Raw genomic sequence first — 8,807 nt, forward strand, 5'->3', positions numbered from 1 at the left:
AATAAAGCTTGCTTATAGATGAGAGGGTACAGCTAGCCACTAGTTAACCATAGAGGTCTAGAGGTCTGTACAGACAGACAGGGAGTGATATGGCTAGGTGGAGAGAGGAATATAAGGTGGGGGAATAGGGGAGCTCGGTTTCTATTCAGATAAGAAGTTGGTGAGGTAAGGTGTGACTGTGGCTTGCTCCTTTGTCTCTCTGTTCTTTCAGCATTTATCCCTATATCTGACTCTAGGTTTTTATTATTAATACCAACTAGAACTCATGCAACATGCAGAGAATCCAAGTTAGGTTCCAAGTACTCATGATGAGTGGTTCACCATTGTCTGTTAACTCCAAAGCCAGGAGATATGGAGCACTCTTCTGGACAATGGGGTCAACTGCACTCACATGCACATACCAACATGCAGGCAAGAGAATAAATCCCAGTGCCAGTGAGTCTGGGAAACAAGGAGGATCCCAAGAGAGGTGCATGATACCCCAGAGAAATGGAATGAGGCAAGATCTCCTGAGCATATTGGGAACATCAGGAGAGGGAAGAGGGAACCAAGAAAAACAGAGGGGGATAAGGGGAGGGGAGAAGAAGGCATGGGGGAGCAGGAAGGTTGAGTCGAGGTAAGAATAGAGGCGAGTAGGATGAGAGATACCATAATAGATCGAGTCATTATAGGCTTGAGGAGTGAGCTGACTCTAGTGAGATCTCCAGAGATCTATAAGGATAATAGCAACTGGCAACCTAAAAAATAGTGGAGAGACTACACTAATAGCCCCTCCTTGATGATAGGGTTGATGACTATCCTATATGCCGTCCTAGAACCTTCATCCAGGGATCGATGGAAGCAGAAACATACTCACAGCTACACACTGAACTGAACTCCTGGAACCTAGTGACAGAGATGGAGGAGTGATGAGCAAAGGGGACAAGACCATGATGATGAAACCCACAAAGACAGCTGACCAGATAAGGGGGAGCTCTTGAATCCCAGACTGATGGCTGAGAGGCCAACAGGAGACCGATCTAGATATCCCCTATGTAGGAGGATGGGGGGAGGATGTTAGGGGGGGTGCGGGAGGAGGGGAGGGAGAAGGAACTGGGATTGACATGTAAAACAAGCTATTTAAAATTAAAATAAAAAATAAAAGGAAAAAAACAAAAACAAAAACAAATTTATTCATAACCCTCAGTTTTCTTTATTTCCCCTTTCACTAAGTGGAAATTAAAATTATAAAAGTAAATAGAGCTACTATTATAGAGCTATAGTCCTGAAACAGCTTGGTATTGGCACAAAAAAAATGGACAGGTAAACCAATGGAATCAAATTGAACACCCCGATATTAAGCCATACATGTATGAACATTTTACCTTTGACAAAGAAGCTAAAAGTGTACAATGGAAAAATAGAACACAGCTTCAACTAATGGTGCTGGCATAACTGGATGATGGCACGTAGAAGAATGCAGACAGATCCATGTCTATCACCATGCACAAAACTTAAGTCCAAATGGATCAAAGACCTCAACATAAATCCAGCCACACTGAACCTCGTAGAAGAGAAAGTGGGTGGTACCCTTGAACAAACTGGTACAGGAGACTGCTTCCTGAACATAACACCAGTAGCACAGACAGTGAGATCAACAATTAATAAATGGGACCTCCTGAAACCGAGAAGCTTCTGTAAGGCAAAGGACGCAGTCAACGAGGCAAAAAGGCAGCCCACAGAATGGGAAAAGATATTCACTAACCCCTCATCTGACAGAGGGCTGATCTCTAAAATTTACAAAGAACTCAAGATGCAAGTCTCCAAAACTCCAAAGAAGCCGATTAAAAAGTGGGGTACAGAACTAACTAGAGAATTCTCAATAAAGGAGTCTAAAATGATTGAGAGACACTTAAGAAAGTACTCACCATCCTTAGCCATCAGGGAAATGCAAATCAAAACAACTCTGAGATACCATCTTACTCCTGTCAGAATGGCTAAAATCAGAAACACCACTGACAGTTTATGCTGAAGAGGATGTGGAGAAAGGGGAACACTCTGCCACGGCTGGTAGGAGTGTCAACTTGTACAACCACTTTGGAAATCAGTGGGGAGATTCCTCAGGAAAATGGGAATTAGCCTACCACAAGACCCAGCAATTCCACTCTTAGGAATGCATCCAAAAGATGCAATATAACAAGGGCATCTGTTCCACTGTGTTCATAGCAGCATTATTTGTAATAGCCAGAACCTGGAAGCAACCTAGATGCCCCTCAACTGAAGAGTGGGTAGAGAAAATGTGGTACATTTACACAGCAGAAAGAAACAATGGAATCTTGGAATTTGCAGCAAATGGATGGCAGTAGAAGAAACCATCCTGATTGAGGTAACCCAGTCACAAAACGACAAGCATAGTATGTACTCACTCATATATGTATTTTAGACATGTATGAGGGAAGTGCCAGTCTACAATTCCTCTGCCAGAGAGTTTGGGAAACAGAACCTTCAACCAATGACTGATGAAAGCAGAGGCAGACACCCACAGCTAAACACTGAGCTGGACTCAAGGAACTCAGTGACAGAGAGGGAGACTGATGATCATAGGGGTCAAGACTGGGCTTGTTTAACCCACAGAGACAGCTGACCTGTAAAAGGGGGAGCTCTTGAACCCCAGACTGATGGCTGGGAATCCAGCATGGGAATGATCAAGATCCCCTGAATGTGGGTGTCAGTGGGAAGGCATAGGCAATCTATGGGGCCTGGCATACAATATTTTTCCCTGGCATACATATGAACTTTGGGTGCCCATTGCACAATGAGAGATGCTCTCTCAGCCTGGACTCTTTGGGGAGGACCTAGGCCCTGCCCTGGATGAAATAACAGACTATGGATACCACCATGGTGCACCTCACCCTCCCTGGGGATAGGAGTGGGGATTAGGGATGGGGGGGTTGGTGGGAGGGCACGGGAGGAGGGGAGGGAAAGGGAGAGGGACCTGGGATTGACATGTGAAGCAACCTTGTTTCTAATTTAAATTTAAAAATTACAAAAGACATAAAAAAGTTAATAGAGCTATAAAATATAGCACCAAATTTCTTTTAATGACAGAATATGTGTCATTGATTTAGGACAGCTGCTTCCTAAATAGTGTATCCATTACCCAATAACTACAGAAAGAGGCCAAGGTAAGTGTTACTGCTCCTGTCCAAAGACCTGTTGGCAGACTGCTGCCCTGTAGGACTGCGGGTCTCAGCTGCAGCTTTCCTGCAGCACCCAAGTCTGCACAGCTGCTTCTGTATGCAGAGCCCGCTGCATCGATTTCTTCCTGGAATAGATTTCTCACAAACCAGGATAATCCTTTATTTGAGGTTTAGTCACTTGAATTCCTCTCCGTATTCTTCACTGTCAGGCTTTGCAGTTTTATTTATTCTTGCTAGGATGCACTTACTATTGTAGTTATGACACTTTTCACTCTAAGCCTCTTTTTTCAAGGCCTTACAGGAGGGGAGAGAGGTCTTTAGCTAGAAATTTCTCATCCTTGTTGACAGTTTGGAAATGATTTATTTTAGAGGAGAGCAGAGGTGAGAAGAGTAGAAAGAAAGATCATTTATTCCAGCGTTTCTGAGAACTTAGCCATCAGTTAATCACAAGCTTATTGATAAATGAAATGTGCTGGCTTTCAGCATTAAGTTCTAATTGCAAAAGTAAGCTTTAATCTTTATTTAAGAAGTTACACTAAAATGTCTTGAAGTCTTATGTAACCAAAAACACTGAAAAATAATCTTGTGGCTAAAATAAATTTAATTTATTCTCTCCTACATTATCACAGTAAAATAGATTACTATAATAATAATGAAAACATGCTTTGATTTATATATTTACAAATACTTAATTTTTAAATATGCATCTCTAAATACAAATCGATATATATGTACTGTTTGAGCATCCTTTCAGGTATTTTTAATACTAGTTACATTCACACTTATAATACTTAATTAAAAATTGTCAATCTTCAAGTCCTCTACTTTATAGCCTCCATTTTAATCCATTGATTTCCATATTTTTTTCTACACAAGAATTAATGATACAAGCCTAATTACATACCAAATCTATGAGTCCTCTTAGTGTGTGAGCTCCCTATCCTGGGTAAATCAGTTTTCTCTCTGTACCCTTACCCCAACCTGCTGCTATAATCAAACACAAGCACAGTGAAAGTTATGAGGCCACGAACCCTCTTCATCTGTGAACCCCCTTTGTTTGTTCTAGCTAAAGACCCATGGTTTCAGAGTCATCTTTCCCTGGTCCAACTAAACAGCCCATCCACAAGTTTTATCTGACCTAGCTGAGGTTATACATCTTTTGCACTGGCCCAACCTAAGTAAAGCCAGATTATCACATCAGATACAACAAAAGAAAGAACTCCACATTCCCAGATGAATGAAAGACATATGAATGGCCAAAACAGCATGTATCCCACCAAAACAACTAGTCCTATAGAAGTGTTCTCTAAACCCCAGGAAACAGAATTTAAGAGAACAGTCATAAGCTTTATCAAAGAATTTAAAGAAGACATAAATAAATATTTATTAAGCACCAATAAGATAACATGAAAGCACTTGAGTGATGTCCAAGAAAAAAATATGGAAAATAATGAAGATAATTCAGGATTTGAAAACTGAATTGAAAAGAGATAGAAAATGAAGAGCACTCAAGCTGAAATGATGATGGAATTGAAAAACCCAATAATGCAACTAGAAAACAAAGGACAGTCTTATCAAGCAGAAGATAGAATATCAGAATTCAAACATAAAGAAGAGAATCTAGACAAAATAAGAAAAATACTTAAAGCACAGGAAATGAAAATACAGGAAATTTAGAACACCACCAGAAGTACAAATTTTTGAATTATGGGCATAAAAGATGGAGATGAATCCCCAGTCAATGGCATAGATCAAATCTTTAGCAAGATTGTAAAAGAAAACTTCCCTTAACTAAGGAAAGACATAGCCATACAGACACAAGAAGCACACAAAACTCCAGTTAGACAGGACCAAAAGACAAACACCCTATGGCTTCTCAAAGTCAAAAAACTAAACATACAGAACAAAGAAAAATAATGAAAGCTGTAAGAAAACAAACACAAGACACATATAAAGGAAAACTCAACAGAATAACTTTAAAAGACTGACTCTTAACCTAGACTAGTATACCCAGGAAAATTATCTGTCATAGTTGAAGGAGAAAGGAAAAATTTCCATGATCTAAACTCATTCCATGGAGCCGGTACTCTGGTACCCAAATCATGTAAAGATAAAACACACAAAAAACTAAACTACAAATTGATATTCCTGATGAACATAGATTCACAAATCTCCAATGAAATACTAGCAAACTGAATATAAGAACATATCAAGAAAAGCATTCAATGTGATCAAGTTGGCTTTATCCTGGAAATTCAGGTATTAAATATATATATATAATAAACTTAAAGACAAAAATCACATGATTATCTCAATAGATGCAGAAGATATTTTGACAAAATTCAATATGCTTCCATGATAAAAGTCCTAGAGAGAGTAGTAATGGAGGGGACATACCTCAACATAATAACAGCTACATATGACAAACCTACAGCCAATATTATCCTAAATGGAAAAAAAACTCAAAGAAATCCCATTAAAATCAGAAAAAAGAAAGGGCTACCCATCATCCCCACTCCTTTTCAATATTTTGCTGGAAGCACTAGCCAGAGTAAAAAGGCAAGAGAAGAAATTAAAGGGATAGAAATAGGAAAAGAAGTCAAATTATCAGTATTTGCAGATGATATGGTTATACATAAGAGATCCTAAAAATCCCACCAGAAAACTAGAAATGATCAACAATTTTAGTCAAGTAACAGGGCTGAAAAATCGGCCTTTAAAAATGAGTAGCCTTGCCGAGAGTTGATGACATACACCTTTAATCCCAGCACTCGGGAGGCAGAGGCAGGCGGATCTCTGTGAGTTTGAGGCCAGCCTGTTTTACAGAGCGAGTTCCAGGACAGCCTACAAAACAATATAGAGAAACCCTGTCTCAAAAAAAATTAGCCTTTCAATATACCAAGCAAAAACACACTACCAATAGCAAACACACTGACAAAGAAACATGTATAGACTCCTATTTACAATATCATCAAAGACAATAAAATATCTTGGAATAAACCTAAAGAGATGAAAGACATCTACAATGAAAACGCAGATGTCTGAAGAGAGAGATTGAGAAAGATGTTAGGAAGTTTAAAGACATCTCATGTTCATGGATAAATAGAATTAATATTGTGAATTGTAGCAATTTAGACTCAATGCAATCTCAATCAAAAGCCCACAACAACGTGGAGTTAGCACAGAAACCAGGAAAGCAGGAGTGGACCATGGATGGAGTAAGAGAAGAATAGCAGGAGATAGGTAATGTGAAGTAGGAAGCAGAAAAATGGGGAGGGGCCTTCAATTGGGGAGAAAAGAAGGAGGTTAGTACAGAAGGAGAGGGAGGGACAAGAGACAATACCAAGATTGTTCAATGAAGTCTCAAATAATCATATTACTTTATGTTTATCTAAAATTACACATAACACACACACACACAGTTGAGCTGACAATGCTCCTCACAAGAACCACAGACTAATACAAACCCCAGTACCAGGCAAGAGACACCTCCTTTCAAATGTTTGGGCAGTGCAATTCAGGCGATTAACCCTTAATGTCAAAGGGGAAATTTCGATGGATCCCACCTCTAGATCTGCTAGGACACTAATGACTGCTAAGAAAAGGAGAATTAACGTCTCCCTGGGATGAGCCTGTCCAGTGCAGAGTGGTAGGCTTTGAAACCATATACACACAAACAACAAGAATAGACTCAGGTTTATATAAACACACATGCATGTACTTACACACATTATATATATATGAGTGAGAGAACCAAATCCTAACCTGGAAGAAACTTCAGAGGCAGGGCTGAGTTTCAGACCTGGGGCAGCAGTGTCAGAGGGAGGTTTGAGCTTCAGGCCCCCAGCAGCATCAAAGGAGCCATGAGCCCCAGACCTGGGAGCACTGTCAGAAGGAGGCCCCAGCCGCAGGCCCAGGAGCAAGGAGTGACCGCCTGGTGAAACAACAGCAGCGGTTTCCAGCAGTAGCTTCCAGAAACTATCGCAAAAAGTTCATCTGGGAAAGAGCACCTGTGTCCCAGCCAGCATCCACTGCCATTTCTTGGTTGGAGATACCCGGCTTCGACGTTGACCACTGGACCCTCAGCCCCACCTACATCACCAGCGGGAGGAGCGTCCACCGGAGCTGTAGCCCCACTTGCACCTCAAGCAATGACCACCTGAGCATTGTGCCCACTTCCACCAGGAGGATCGTTCAGTAGAATCTCTACTCTACTTGTGCCTAAAGGAGGCATACGTGGAGCCACACTCCCCATCTATACTAGTTGGAGAGAGACTCCCTGAAGCACAAACTCCACCTGTACCGATTAGAGGAAGAGATGGGTAGACAATAAGGTAAGAACACACGCAACAATATAAGGAGCAATAAGGCACCACTAGAATCTAGTGGTGATACAACAGTAAGATCTGAACATCCCAACACAGATGAAGTAGAAGAAAACAACCTAACGATCAACTTTATGAGTATTATTATGCCCTTAAAGAGAAATTAAAAACTCTCTTAAAGAAATGGAGGAAAAGACAAACAAAAAATTGTAAGATATCAATAAATCCCTAAAAGAAAACCAAGAAAAAGCAATCAACCAAGTGAAGGAGACAACTCAGGACATGAAATCGGAAATAGAGGCAATAAATAAAACACAAACCAAGGGAATTCTGGAAATGAAATATCTGGGCAAACACAGAAGAATCCAAGAGATGAAAGAGAGAATTTCAGGCACCGAAGATACTATATAGGAAATAGATTGATTGGTCAAAGAAATTTTTAAATATTTATACATATATGTAAAAATAATAAAGAAAAATGTTATCTCGAAAAACCAAAAAAAATGTTATCAAAATGATATTAGGGAAGACATGGGAGATTTTATAGAGAGGTTTAACCAGCAGGGGCTGAAGTAAGGCAATGGGGGGAAGGGGGGGTTATGTAATTTTATTTCAATTTAAAACATTTAAAATAATTATTGAATACAAGCTTATGAGTAAATTATATAATAGCTACTGAAATAATTAATAAACAGTATTTCAAGATGTGTCAAACTCACTCTAGGATTCTCTGATTTTGCTTTCCAAAAATAAAACATTTTGACTCATTTATTTGACTAACAGTAATATTCAAAGCAATCCATTGAACTTGTCTCTCTTTTTTTCTAATTGAAAAAAAACAACCTTAGCCAGGCATATTGGTGCATGTGCTTAATTCCAGAAGTTGGTAGGCAGAGGTAAGCAGATCTCTCTGAGTTTAAGGCCAACCTGGAATACATAGTTAGTAGTAGGACAACCAGAGCTATGTGGGAAGACCCTGTCTCAAAAACAAAAGAAACAACAACAACAAAAAAGAAAACAATGACAATAAAAAACCCTTTCAGGTGAGTTATTTTTGATTCCCTTTAAAAAACTGTATGAAAAGGAGAAGAGCCATGAGTAGATCTGGTTTGGCCTACACCAAATTCCTAAGTGTGACACCTTCAACATCATCTATTACATTAGATTTTTTGACAGAAAATATATAGATACAACTACTAAGTATTTAGAAGAAACTTGGTATATCTTCATAATAAGACATTAAGGGCAGGCTTTCGTGAATATTAATCCTTCTATACTTATTTCTGACTTTGTATGCTAAATT

This window comes from Mesocricetus auratus, unplaced genomic scaffold (assembly GCF_017639785.1).
Source record: "Mesocricetus auratus isolate SY011 unplaced genomic scaffold, BCM_Maur_2.0 Super-Scaffold_100011, whole genome shotgun sequence".
NCBI lineage: Eukaryota > Metazoa > Chordata > Mammalia > Rodentia > Cricetidae > Mesocricetus > Mesocricetus auratus.